The following is a 13320-nucleotide window of genomic DNA, read 5'->3' as shown; positions in this document are numbered from 1 at the left end:
ATTTAGCTTTCTATATTGAGAAAGACATTATTAATTTTTTTATTATAAAGTCAATAATTGATTAATTTGAATCTTAGAAAATATTGTCGAGCACAATTTTTCTAGAAAATTGTTGTAAGTATTTCTTTTCTTATTCCTTTTCATTTACTATTATATAAAATTATTATTTATTATAAATTTTTTATTTTTGGTTAAGTTTAAAATATTAATTTAAAAATTTTTTAATCCTGATTTCCCTTTGTCTTTGACCCTCTCATGGCAAATTATCTAGCTCTGTCCCAGAGAATGAGGTTTGAAAATCCCACATGCACGCATGTGTGACGCGTGGGAGCCTTGTTCTGGTTAGAGAAAATGATGGTTTTTTGGTTTTAAAATTAGGCAATTTGTAGGGAGGAAGCTGGCTAGGTAGTTGGCTACTTCGATTTTGGAATTTTTTTGGGGGGGATATGGAAGAGTGTTCCAAGGTTTGAATTCGGCTTATTGTTGGTAATTCATTAGTCTTAAGGTGGATTACGTATTGTCTTTATTCTAATGAGAATGTTTGAATGATTACAAAGCGGGAATTCATCGTTACAGTTTGGTCATTGGTGGTCGCCCTGGATTTACATTTCATCCTTCGCTGAGTCTCCAATGTCTGAACCCACCAATACTTAAAAAGAGTGTCGGGAACTCCGGTGTTAGAGTAAAATTTTTAATCACCAAAGAGTCAGGAGATCAGTTGCATTAATAACCGGTTAAGATGGCTTTGCTTTTTTGGTAATTCTGCCAACATACATGAATCAGAATAAGCGTTGCAACTCGCATGGATATCAGAACAATGATTGATTTGAAATGAAATATTATTAATTTACAAGCATTGCTCCCTTTCCAAATGGCTTAGATTCGTTGTCCTGATACGAATTAGTTTGTTTTTTTCCTCCGTTTAGCTCATGTCTAGTCTAGGCCATCGTAGATTGCTATTCTATCTTATCTATAAGCATGTTAAGTTAAGCTGGTAAAAAGAAAAAATGGGTGTGGCCAGTCCACCGCTGGGATAGTCTCTAGATCTAGTCTTTTGCATGAAGAGAGAACTAGCTTTTTTCCAACTTGCGAAATCAAAGGAGATCATGTGCTGTAAAAGCTAGCAAGATGCCATGACCTGTCGCCTTTTTGCCAGTACATTTTTGCCTTTTTAATGGAACCTTCAGCCCTTCATCTATGATAGCAAAGAAGCAGCATGACTCTAATTTCTCTAATGTAAAAAGTTTCCATTTATCCCCAAGATTAACAATGATTAATCTGATATGGGTTTGGTGCTTCAGCATCGGATGTTTGACTATAAGCTAGCTGAGAGGCTCGACAATCTGATGTTATCTTTAATGATTAATACAATATTGTCTTCGCTTATAAAAATAAAGGATTCACATTCCTTTTTCTTCATCTCAGAAACAGGGTTTGACTCTTCAAATCGAGCGAAACAAAATTACAAGTGGAAGTGGTGTTCCAGGGCGGTGGAGACGTGGTAGGCATCTGAGAACCAATTATGATTTGTGGTCCGAACATAAAATTTGGGGCATCAAAGAAATTGCTCGAGTCGAGTCTACATCAGACATTAATTAATTAATCCATTGTGGTTGAATATAATAAAAAGTTTACAAGACTCAATCCCCCCATACAAGAAAAAGGAGTGCCAACAATGTTAGCCCCTGGTTGACTGATATCTCAACACTGAAGGACCAGGCCATAGTTCTTCCTTCGAAATGACACCCCAAAGAGAAAAATCTAGACAGCTGGGGACTGTAAGTGACTAATTTACATAAGCCAATTGACCATGCAAAAGAATTAATGGCTACTCTCCAACCTTAATTTCAACTTCTGGCGGCAGAGTTTTTTTTTTTTTTTTTGGTTAAAATAGTCTGCTCTTACCCAAATATAATAGCTGTATGTAATCAAAAAAATTAAATCTCTCTGTAGGGATGACCCTAAACTTGTCTTTGAAGAAATTGAGATTTCGTTTGGAATGGGACTTATTCCTTCTTAGGTGTATGTAACTAAAAGAAGGATTCTGACTTTTTAGGCCAAACCAAAAGTTGGTTCTTGGAACTTTGGTTCGTGGCTTCGAGCTGTTTCTTTTCATTATTCGTTGCCCTGTAACAACCAACTGTAAAGAGACTTTTCCAGGATTTGCCAATTAAGAGTAGTATTTCCTTTTAGAAGAATTTATTATAAGTTGGATTTGTAAGACAAGTATATAATCTAAAATTTATTAATAATAAATTGTGAATTTTTACATATGTTAAAAGATAATAAACTTATTATGTGATATGAATTATGTAAAAATCAACGAAGAGAGATAAGATATATTTTGATATCATATTTATATTTAAGTTTTCAGAATACTTTAATTTTATTTATACGTGATTTGTTTATTATTGATTTCATATTATATATATCTCGAATAGTATTCATTAAAAAAAAACTAAAAAAACAGTTCCAAATCTGAAAGTGCTTTGTTCCTTGTCAACCGAGGAATTCGATACGGCAAAATATCGATTGCAATCAAAATCCAAAGCTGACAAACCCAAGATGTGCAAATGAAAACTATATATATTATATACGGTGTTCATGAATAATTAAAACGTTTGGGAATATTGGAACCTCTATGAGCTGTGCAATCTTTTCTTGTGTTCTCATGTTTTATAATAATCCTGACAAAACTGTTTATTTATTTGTCGTCTCTCAGCTGTTTTGCTATTCTTAATTATGTATAACATTAGTTTAAAGGGGACAAACAAACCAAGACCTTCGACTTTGCTACATTCTATGCATTGAATGTGATATACTTTGCCACCCAAGATTCTGCAACGTTCTTTTGTTTTCCCATTGCATTTTCCTCACGTTACTTGTCCCTTGATAAGTTCAGGTTACTTTGATCAGGACTTCAGAATGTTGTGTACGAAACTTATTCTCTTCAAAGAAGCAAGAAAGAAAATAACACATAAAATATTTGTGAAGAGAATTTTTCTGGTTGATAAACCTAACCCAATAAATACTCTCAGAGATTTATAGATATTAAGTGTTTGATGTTCCCAACTAGGAACTGGGATTTCAGCTTCCAATTCTATACATTATCCTCATCAACAAGTCAAAATTATGATAATGGGAACATTTTGCCCTTTTGTGTTTGAAAATGCTACGTATTTGGTATAGATAGCTGATGCCTGCTGGTCTAATTCTAGAAGATTATCACTGGAAAGTAGTGAAACACTAATTTGGTAATCCTTCAACTAAGACAGATTTATTTCTGGGCTTATATAAGCGTTGACATTTGTTCTTCTCACAGTTTTAGCTATTACAATAAACCAAGTGCTTAACATATGAATATTTATGTAAAAAGATATAAAAATTAAGTCATGAAACAACGTTTCTTTTCCTTTGAAGATTGGTGCTTCTAAGGGATTAGCTTCTTTTGAAGATTATTGTTTATGACGGTTTACTAGGAAAGGAAATTCAATGATTAGGTAGCTGCTGTGTTACTATCAAAGCATATGATCAGTGTTCAGATTGATGAAATCAGATCATTTAAAACCCAAAATGCGATTCCCAAAATGTCTTTATCTCTTGCTCACCAGACTTTTCCTTACTTGAATTTGTATTTGATTGGCTCAGGCTTATAAATGTAGATTTCGAACTTGTCTTAGTTTTATAATGCATTTCAAGAATCTAGAGTCCCACATCACGACCCTGAAAATTATGAGCAGACCATTTCTAAACAACTGTAAATTCTAAGAAACATTCAACTTCCAATCAATGAATAAAAAAATATGAAAGCAATCGAAATCTACATGCATTACAATCCTTTATGAACATTGTTACCACATTACAATGTTTACAAAAACATGGTATCCTAATTCTATGAAAGCAATCGACAGACATTGCTGATATAAAAAAATAACTATGTCAAGTGTACAGACGGGAACAAATCCTTTATGAACATACAAGCCTTTATTTTGGATATTTTGAATGAATCTTTTGCTTTTCCTTTACCGTAATTTGACCCAGATGGCCTGACTTGGAATGTCTTGATGAACCACAAATAAAAGGTAAAATCCTGCTGGCGCAAGATTATAGGAACGTGGCGTCGTGTACTCAATGTTATACGTTGAATTCCCCGAAGCCGTCACATTGTCATTTCCAAGATCGAGCACCCTTTGATTCATGGAGAATGAATGTGTAGTAAAAGATGGTGCTACCATTGTTACCGAAACCAAATTTGGATCTACTTTACCCGTGATCACCACTTGAACACTTAACTTTTTCCTTATTTGAATCCCGAACATTGACTTCGGAGCAACGATTGTCGGTCGCAAATCATTGAATTCAGCGTCCATATATGCTGGAGAAAATGCCTCTAAACTTAGTTCAGTAGGGAAAAGGACCCCCGTAAAGTTGTAAAACGCGTGGGGATTGCTTCCACCAACTAAAACTCGCCCATCACGAAGTAAAACTACTGCTGAGTGGTACATCCGAGGAATTGTTGTCGGGGTTTGTGTCTCGAACCGTGACCCAATTTCGTGATCGGGCAGGTACATGACTGGACTTAAAACCGGATCCCGACCCAATTCCCATCCTGCTGATCCGGAACCTGCCCCATTGATGATCAAAACCTTACCGTTTGGAAGCAAAATCATGTCACTCATAACTCTAGCCATGGGCATAGTCTCCATGACCCACTGTGGGTTGGGATCGGTTATTGTCATCCTGGCGCAAGTGTTCAACGCTCCGATGAAGTTACCTTTCAGGGCTTGGACATAAGATCCTTTAGGAGCACCCCCACAAACAAAAACTTCAGCTTGAATAGCAGAAGCTTTCAAGTTCTTCAATGGCAGCAAGACAGCCGAACCAGTGCTCGGATAGCTTCTAGGATTGCCACCTGGCATTGTCGGATACGTCTTCACAACTTTATTGTTCACATAATCAAGCAGAATAGCTCGATTATTAGCGAAAATAAATAAGTTTCCATCAACATTAAGGAAAACAAAAGGATAGAGATTGTTCTCTACTCCACGGTCATTGGTTTCCGACAAGAAAGGCAAATTGAACGTGTTGGCGGCAAAAGTTTTAGGGATAAACTCGTAGTTAAATTGTCCCCGACCACCGACAATAATCTGTCTACCATCTGGCAAAATATGGTTGGAGGCATACCATCTTTTGGCCGCCAATCTATTCGGTATTTCTTGCCAATCGCAGGTGCTGCATGGGCTAAAAACCCTGACCCTACGTTCACCGTTGTTGAAACCACCGGTCTGGACCAAATTACCATCAGGCATGATAGCGCCTGAAGAGCACCAAACGTCGGTTTGGACCATGAGAGCCCTGAACTCGTTGGTCAAAACATTGTACTCAACTGAATGAGCCGTGCAATCTGCTGGGAGAGCTGTGTTAGTTGAGTTAGTAAGGCATTTCCCATTTGGCAATGACAGATTAGATTTGCCAAAATCAGTTCTGTCAAACATGACAACACGGTCGTTTCTAAGGAGTTGCATGTGCATGGCTGAGACGCCAATGCTTTTCTGTAGAAGCTGCCACCGGCCATCGGCTGCGGAGGTGAGGACACGGTGACATGGCTGTGCGGCAAAGAGGAGTTGAAAGAGGAGGATTGAGAAAATAAATGTTGGGGACATGTTTGATTGGAGGGGTTTTTGCCTTTGTTTTATGGGGTTTATTTGCTGCAGTAGTACCGAGGGATGTTATCGTTGCTGCTCAAGGCTGTCCGCTTGGTGCTCTTTATAAATGCCCCGTGAAGGAGAGAAGGAATGAGGTTTGAAAATCCCACACGCAAGTGTGACGCGTGGGAGCCTTGTTCTGGTTAGTGAAAGGGATGGTTTTTTGGTTTTAAAATTGTAGGGAGGAAGCTGGCTAGGTCGTTGGCTACTTCGATTTTGGAACTTTTTGGGGGATATGAAAGAATGTCCCAAGGTTTAAATTCGGCTTATTGTTGGTAATATCTTAGTCTGAAGTTGGATTAATTTATTAATCCATTACATAATAAAAATTTACAGAAAAAACCTCACAAGAGTCAGGCCATGAACCACAATGTTAGCCCCTGGTTGACTGATTTCTCAACCCACTGATGGACTAGGCCGTAGGTCTTCCTTCGAAACTACACCCCAAGAGCCTATTTAGACACAGATAGGACTTTAAGTGACTAATTTACAATGCAAAATAATTAATGGCTAACCTCCAACCTAGATGTCAAAATTTGGCGGCTGAATTTTCTCCTTTTTTTGGGTTGAATCGGTCTGCTCTTACATGAAAAAGTTTAATTCTAACTGTAGGGATCAGTCTAAACTTGTCTTCGAAGAAATTGAGATTTTGTTTGCGATGGAAAATATTCCTTCTTAGGTGTATGCAACTAACAGACTACTGATTCTGATTTTTTTTTTTCTTTTAGGCCAAACCAAAAGTTGGTACTTGAAACTTTTGGTTCGTGGCTTCGAGCTGTTTCTTTTCTTTCTTTGTTGCCTTTTAAGAACCAACTGTGTATAGAGACTTTTTCAGAATTTGCTAATCTAACTTAGCATTTCCTTTTACAAGAATTTATTATGTGATGAATTTTTAAACTTATTGTAATGCTTTAAATTTAATTGAAGAGTTTCACTTGATAATAGATTTATTATGTGATATGAATTATGAAAGAAAATTTGAATAACGAATTTATTACGTATTATGAGTGATAAAGAAATTCATAAAAAATTTAATAAAAATAGACAACACTTGTTCTAATATTTTGACGAAGATCAAGACATGAACCTTTGCATGAATTTTCATAATAATTGAACCGGTTGATTATTTGATCACTATCGAGATCAAAAGCTGACAAACCCAAGATGCGCAAATGAAAACTATATTATATACAATGTTCATGAATAATTAAAATGTTTGGGAATATTGGAACCTCAATGAGCTGTGCAATCTTTTTATGTGTTTTCATGTTTTGTATTAATCCAGACAAAACATTTATTTATTTATTTTTATGTCGTCGTCTCAGCTGTTTAACAAAACAAGTACCTTCGACTTTGCAACATTGTATGCATTGAATGAGATAGAGTTTGACCCCCATATTATTTTCCCCCAAGATTCTGCAACATTCTTTTGTTTTCCCACTTCTGCATTTTCCTCACGTTGCTTGTCTCTTGATAAGTTCAGGTTTCTTTGATCAGGACTTCAGAATGTTGTGTATGAAACTTATTCTCCTCAAAGGAGCAAGAAAGAAAACAATACATTAAATATTTTGTCAAGAGAATTTTTCTGGTTGATAAACCTAACCCAAGAAATATTCTCTGAGATTTATAGATATTAAGTGTTTGATATTCCCAACTAGGAACTGGGATTTCAAGTTCCAATTCTATACATTATCCTCATCAATAAGTCAAATTTCTGATAATGGGAAAATTTTGCTCTCATCTGCTTGACAATGCTACGTGTTTGATATGGATAGCTGATGCCTGCAGGTCTAATTCAAGAAGATAATCATAGGAAAGTAGTGAAACTCTAACTTCGTAATCCTTCAACTCAGATATATTTCTGGGCTTAATAATGCGCTGACATTTGTTCTTCTCGAAGTTTTAACATTTATAATAAACCAGATGCTTAACATATGAATATATATGATATGTACGTAAAATGATATAAAAAATTAAGTCAAACAACATTTTCTTTTCCTTAGAAGATTGGTGCTTCTAACGGATTAGCTTCTTTTGAAGATTATTGTTTATGGTGGCTTACTTAAACGGATATTCAATGATTAGGTAGCTGCTGTGTTACTATCATGATCAGTGTTCAGATTGATGAAGTCAGATCATTTAAAACCTAATATTCGATTCCCAGAATGTCTTTATCTCTTGCCCCGAGACGTTTTCTTGCTTGAATTTGTATTGGGCTTTGGCATGCAGATTTTCAACTTGTCTTAGTTTTATAATGCATTTCAAGAATCTAAAGTCCCATGGAATAATTCTTTAAAACACTTCAAGGTGGTAGCAGACGTAGCTCATTTGATTATTGCTGCTAATACAAGAAAAATTCTTGTATTATAAAATTATATATTTAGATATATAACTATCAGAATCATAATATAGCTCTTAATTAGATATGCTGACAAGCTTATTGCAAATTAATCAATTCCTCGTACAGTTAAAGACATAAACCTTTTACTAATCTTCAGTCTTAAACCACTACCATTGCAATGCAGACCACTTCATTAATCCTATCCAAGCCCACGCCTAGCCTTTCGTCCTACTGCCCTCCGTCAGCGGCCTCACGCCAACGGACCGTTCGCTCCGGGAATGGTCGCTGGCTCGCTGCTGCGTCGTTTAAGCTAAAATAAAATTCTATGGACTCACGCCCTCCTGATAGCTCCAATGGCCCAGCAATATAGATAAGTTGCCTATTGGGTCAGGCTTAAACTTTTCGTTTTGATCTGAGGCCCAAGATAATGTTGCTTTAGAGAACATGAAAGTTGCCATCTAAGCTCCTTTGTTCCACCATTAAGTCCAATTTCACTAAGTTGGACTTCGTTAGAGCTCTGTTGTTTCGGCCTTTCTTTTGTATTTCCCCGTTCTCAAGCAGGCGTGCTTGCATGTTCTGCGTCAGGTGGGCTGGCTTATCAGTCTTTGTTTGATGGAGCCAGTAAGACCCATGGCCGGATGGTCCATCGTCTATATACATGATGCAAGGTAACGAAACGATGGCATCACCGTGTGCCTCATCTCCCGTACATCTGCTCCTTCGTTAAACTTTTATTTATTTATTTCGGTAGAAAGCTACTCTCGCTTTGTAGTTTTTAACAAGAGAAAATTATAAAAAATAACTTTTTTTTATAAGAGTATTTTAAAAATAATTATCAAAATAAATTTAATTTTTTTAATCATATTTAATAATAATTTGATAAAAATACTCTTAAAATTATTTCAAATAAATTAAACTATTCATCACAATTTCTTTTTATTTGTGCTTCCTATTTCTCTCTCACTATCCTATTCTCTCTAATTTTATTGATTTCTCTTTTTGACATTCGTCTGCTATACTATCAATTTTTCTTTCTTACGTTTTCAGATTTCTCTCTTTTACGCTTTCAAGACACTAAGCGATGGTTTTGATTTACTTGGGTGGATAGTTATTTGAAAATTTTAATTTTTAGGTATTTTGGATAAAATTAAAATTATAGAAATGAACTCAGAGGTTTAAAATAGCTTTTAATTGGATTAATTCAAGATCTAGACACTAATAAACTCAAAATTTTAAAATTTATAAACCTAAATTTTCAAAAGAAAATTTTTTTGATTTTAGTCGAAATATGTGTTTTAGATAAAAAAAATTTGTGTTTTAATTTATGAAAACATGTTAGAAATACTTTAATCAGTGTCAAATTATAAAAAAAAAAAAATGAAGAAAGTTGAGAAGATTTGAAATTTTGGTTCGTAAATAACAACATCATTTTAGGTATTAAAGTGTAATAACATATTTTTGAATATGACATGTAACAATAATATTTTTTTAACATAGTTTGTAACAATAATATTTTTTTTTCAATATGGTGTATAACAATCTAACCATAGCGTGTTACATGTTTTTGTACATGACGTGTAACAACCTAACTATCGCATGTCACATGTTTTTGTAAATAGTGTATAACAATCTAACCATGGTGTATAACAATCTAGACATGTTGTGTTACGTGTTTTTGTATATACCATATAACAACCTAACCATAGCGTGTTACATGTTTTTGTATATGACGTGAAACAACTTAATCATGGCATGTAACATCATGACGTGTAATTTCATTAAATGTACTTTTGTCCAACTTAACTAAAAATAGTTAAAATTATAAAAAGTGTTATTTTTAAAAATATCTTATCTATAAAGGTTAGTTTTAAAAATACACCTTTCCACAATTTGCAAAGTTTCCCCCACTCTTCCTGTCCTCTACTTAAATTCAAGAACCTATCTGCAAAGTATAACTTCACATGGTTTTCTATTATTATGCTGAAATCCACATTCTTGTTTCCCTATCTCATAGATAATATACCAAGCCCGTCATTCTGTTTATGGTGGCATCTACTAATCTTGATCTACTTCATGGTGGCTGGTTGTATGGCACTCCTAAGAGGAAATTAAGCCAAATTTGCAGACCCTCACTAACTACTTGTGCCCGTGAACTTTGATTCCTGAAAAGTTCCCACCAGCCCCGTGACACTAAAGGCCATGCCCACACGCAAACAATTTCTAGAAAAACCATGGGTTTCTCCCTCTCGAGAACAAGTAGTTGTCCCAATTCTGTCATTAATTATCCAGCTTCTAATCCAACACAACTTTTAAACTTCTCCCTCCAACATAAACACATGAATGGCATATATATATATATTCTGTCATATATGAATGGCATATAAATCACTGTATGTCATGTTAAAACAAACAAAACGAGAAGGAGATCAGAAAAAGGTTGAAATTCATAGAGAATAGACGGACTTAGTTTAGAGAAAGGTCGGTTTCGTTTGTACATGACGTTCTGTCAATGGCAGCTCGAAGAATTGACTGGTCTTTGCATTAAATCATCTTTGATATGGAGTCAGTATTTTTCTGACTTCTCCTCATAAAGCAAGTGCAACAGACAGGATATATAACAACAACCAATCCCGCTTTAATATTTTGTTTGGTCTTGGTTGCTATTGCTATTTGTGTGAAGGCCTACAAATTCATGGAGAATCCTGAAGCCATAGCCAATGCTATAGTAAGTAAAGAACAGAAAACAGCTGCAATAATCATGTTTTCGGCATGAAAAAATGGAGGAAGGGAAGAAATTTAACCATACAAAATAATTAACTCAATTTGAGGCAAAAATTTAACCACAATGACTACTTAGCAAGTTACAATTAAAGTTCAAATGCAAGGGAAGATAAGAACAATTAATTAAAACAAATCCTCCTTATTGATCGAGCTTTGTAAATACACTTAGTTTTGTAGAGGACAAAGTTACAAACATGGTATCCTAATTCTATAAGAGCAACCGACAGGGATTGCTGAATATAAAAAAAACAACTAAGTCACGTCGAGAAGAATAATAAGAAGTGTACACATGGAAAGAAATCTTTTATGAACATGCAAACCTTTAATTTGGATATTTTGAATGAATCTTTTGTATTTCCTTTACCGCAATTTGACCCAAATGCCTTGGCTTGGAATGTCTTGATGAACCACAAATAAAAGATAAAACCCTGCCGGCGCAAGATTAGCAGAACGTGGCGTCGTGACGTCAATGTTATACGTTGATTTCTCCAACGCCGTCACTTTGTCATTTCCTAGTACGAGAACCCTTTGATTCATGGAGAATGAATGTGTAGTAAAAGATGGTGCTACCATTGTTACCGAAACCAAATTTGGAGCTACTTTACCCGTGATCAGCACTTGAACAGTTAACTTTTTCCCGTATTGAATCTCGGACGAAGACTTCGGGGCAACGATTGTCGGTCGCAGATTATTGAATTTAGCGTCTAAATATGCTGGAGAAAATGCCTCTAAGCTTAGTTCGGTAGGGAAAAGGACTCCCGTAAAGTTGTAAAACGTGTGGGGATTACTTCCACCAACTAAAACTCGCCCGTCACGAAGCAAAACTGCTGTGGAGTGGTACATCCTAGGAATTGTTGTCGGGGTTTGTGCTTGGAACCGTGACCCAATTTTATTATCGGGCAGGTACAAGGCTGGACTTAAAACAGGGTTCCGGCCCAAATCCCATCCTGCTGATCCGGAACCTGCCCCGTTGATGATCAAAACCTTGCCGTTTGGAAGCAAAATCATGTCACTCATAACTCTAGCCATGGGCATAGTCTCCATGACCCACTGTGGGTTGGGGTCGGTTATTGTCATCCTCGCGCAAGTCTTCAAGGCTGCAATGAATTTACCTCTCAGGGCTTCGAGATAAGATCCTTTAGGAGCACCCCCACAAACCAAAACCTCAGCTTGAATAGCAGGAGCTTTCAAGTTCTTCAATGGAAGCAAGACAGCCGAACCAGTGCTTGGATAGCTTCTAGGATCGCCACCTGGTATTGTCGGATACGTCTTCACAACTTTATTGTTCACATAATCAAGCAAAATAGCTCGATTATTAGCGAAAATGAACAAGTTTCCATCAACATTAAGGAAAACAAAAGGGTAGAGATTGTTCTCTACTCCACGGTCATTGGTTTCCGATAAGAAGGGCAAATTGAACGTGTTGGCGGCAACATTTTTAGGGACAAACTCATAGTTAAATTGTCTGCGACCACCGACAACAATTTGTCTGCCATCTGGCAAAATATGGTTGGTGGCATACCATCTTTTGGCTGCCAATCCATTTGGTATTTCTTGCCAATCGCAGGTGCTGCATGGGCTAAAAACTCTGACCCTACGTTCACCGTCATTGAAACCACCGGTTTGGACCAAATTGCCATCAGGCATGATAGCGCCTGAAGAGCACCAAACGTCGGTTTGGACCATGAGAGCCCTGAACTTGTTGGTCAAAACATCGTACTCAACTGAATGAGCCGTGCAATCTACTTTGAGCGCTGTGTCATTTGGGTCAGTGCGGCATTTCCCATTTGGCAATGGCAGATTAGATTTGCCAAAATCTGTTCTGTCAAACATGACAACACGGTCATTTCTAAGGAGTTGCATGTGCATGGCTGAGACGCCAATGCTTTTTTGTAGAAGCTGCCACCTACCGTCGGCTGCGGAGATGAGGATAAGGTGATATGGCTGTGAGGCAAAGAGGAGTTGAAACAGGAGGATTGAGAAAATGAATGTTGGGGTCATGTTTGATTGGAGGGGTTTTTTGCTTTTGTTTTATGGGTGTTACTTGCTGCAGAAGCACTGTGGGCTGTTGTTGATCAAGGCTGTCCGCTTGGTGCTCTTTATAAATGCCTCGTGAAGGAGAGAAGGAATGAAGGTTTGAAAATCCCACACGCATGTGTGACGCGTGGTAGGCTTGTTCTGGTTAGTGAAAACGATGGTTTTTGGGTTTTAAAATTAGGCAATGTGGAGGAAGGAAGCTGGCCTGGTAGTTGGCTGCTTCGATTTTGGAGTTTTAGGGGCAGATGAATAAATGTTCCAAGGTTTGAATTCGGCTCATTGTTGTTAATATCTTAGTCTGAAGTTGGATTACTTATTGTCTTTACTCTAATGAGAATGTTAAAATGATCATAAAGTGGGAAGTCATCGTTTTAGTTTGATCATTGGTGGATTCTGAAAGGTAAACAGGTCGCCCTGGATTTACATTTCATCCTTTTCTGAGTCTCCAATATCTGA

The 13320-nt window shown here is 36.6% G+C and overlaps 2 pseudogenes; both read right to left on the bottom strand.

The window, feature by feature from the left end:
• Positions 1-3804: 3804 nt before the first annotated feature.
• Positions 3805-5727, bottom strand: LOC18591498 (aldehyde oxidase GLOX pseudogene; annotated as a pseudogene).
• Positions 5728-10946: 5219 nt separating this feature from the next.
• Positions 10947-12908, bottom strand: LOC18591497 (aldehyde oxidase GLOX pseudogene; annotated as a pseudogene).
• Positions 12909-13320: the final 412 nt, after the last annotated feature.

This window comes from Theobroma cacao, chromosome 8, assembly GCF_053813885.1.
Source record: "Theobroma cacao isolate CCN51 chromosome 8, ASM5381388v1, whole genome shotgun sequence".
Classification (NCBI taxonomy): Eukaryota; Viridiplantae; Streptophyta; class Magnoliopsida; order Malvales; family Malvaceae; genus Theobroma; species Theobroma cacao.
The sequence above is the reverse complement of the archived record's forward strand: the minus strand, read 5'-3'. Positions and strand labels throughout refer to the sequence as shown.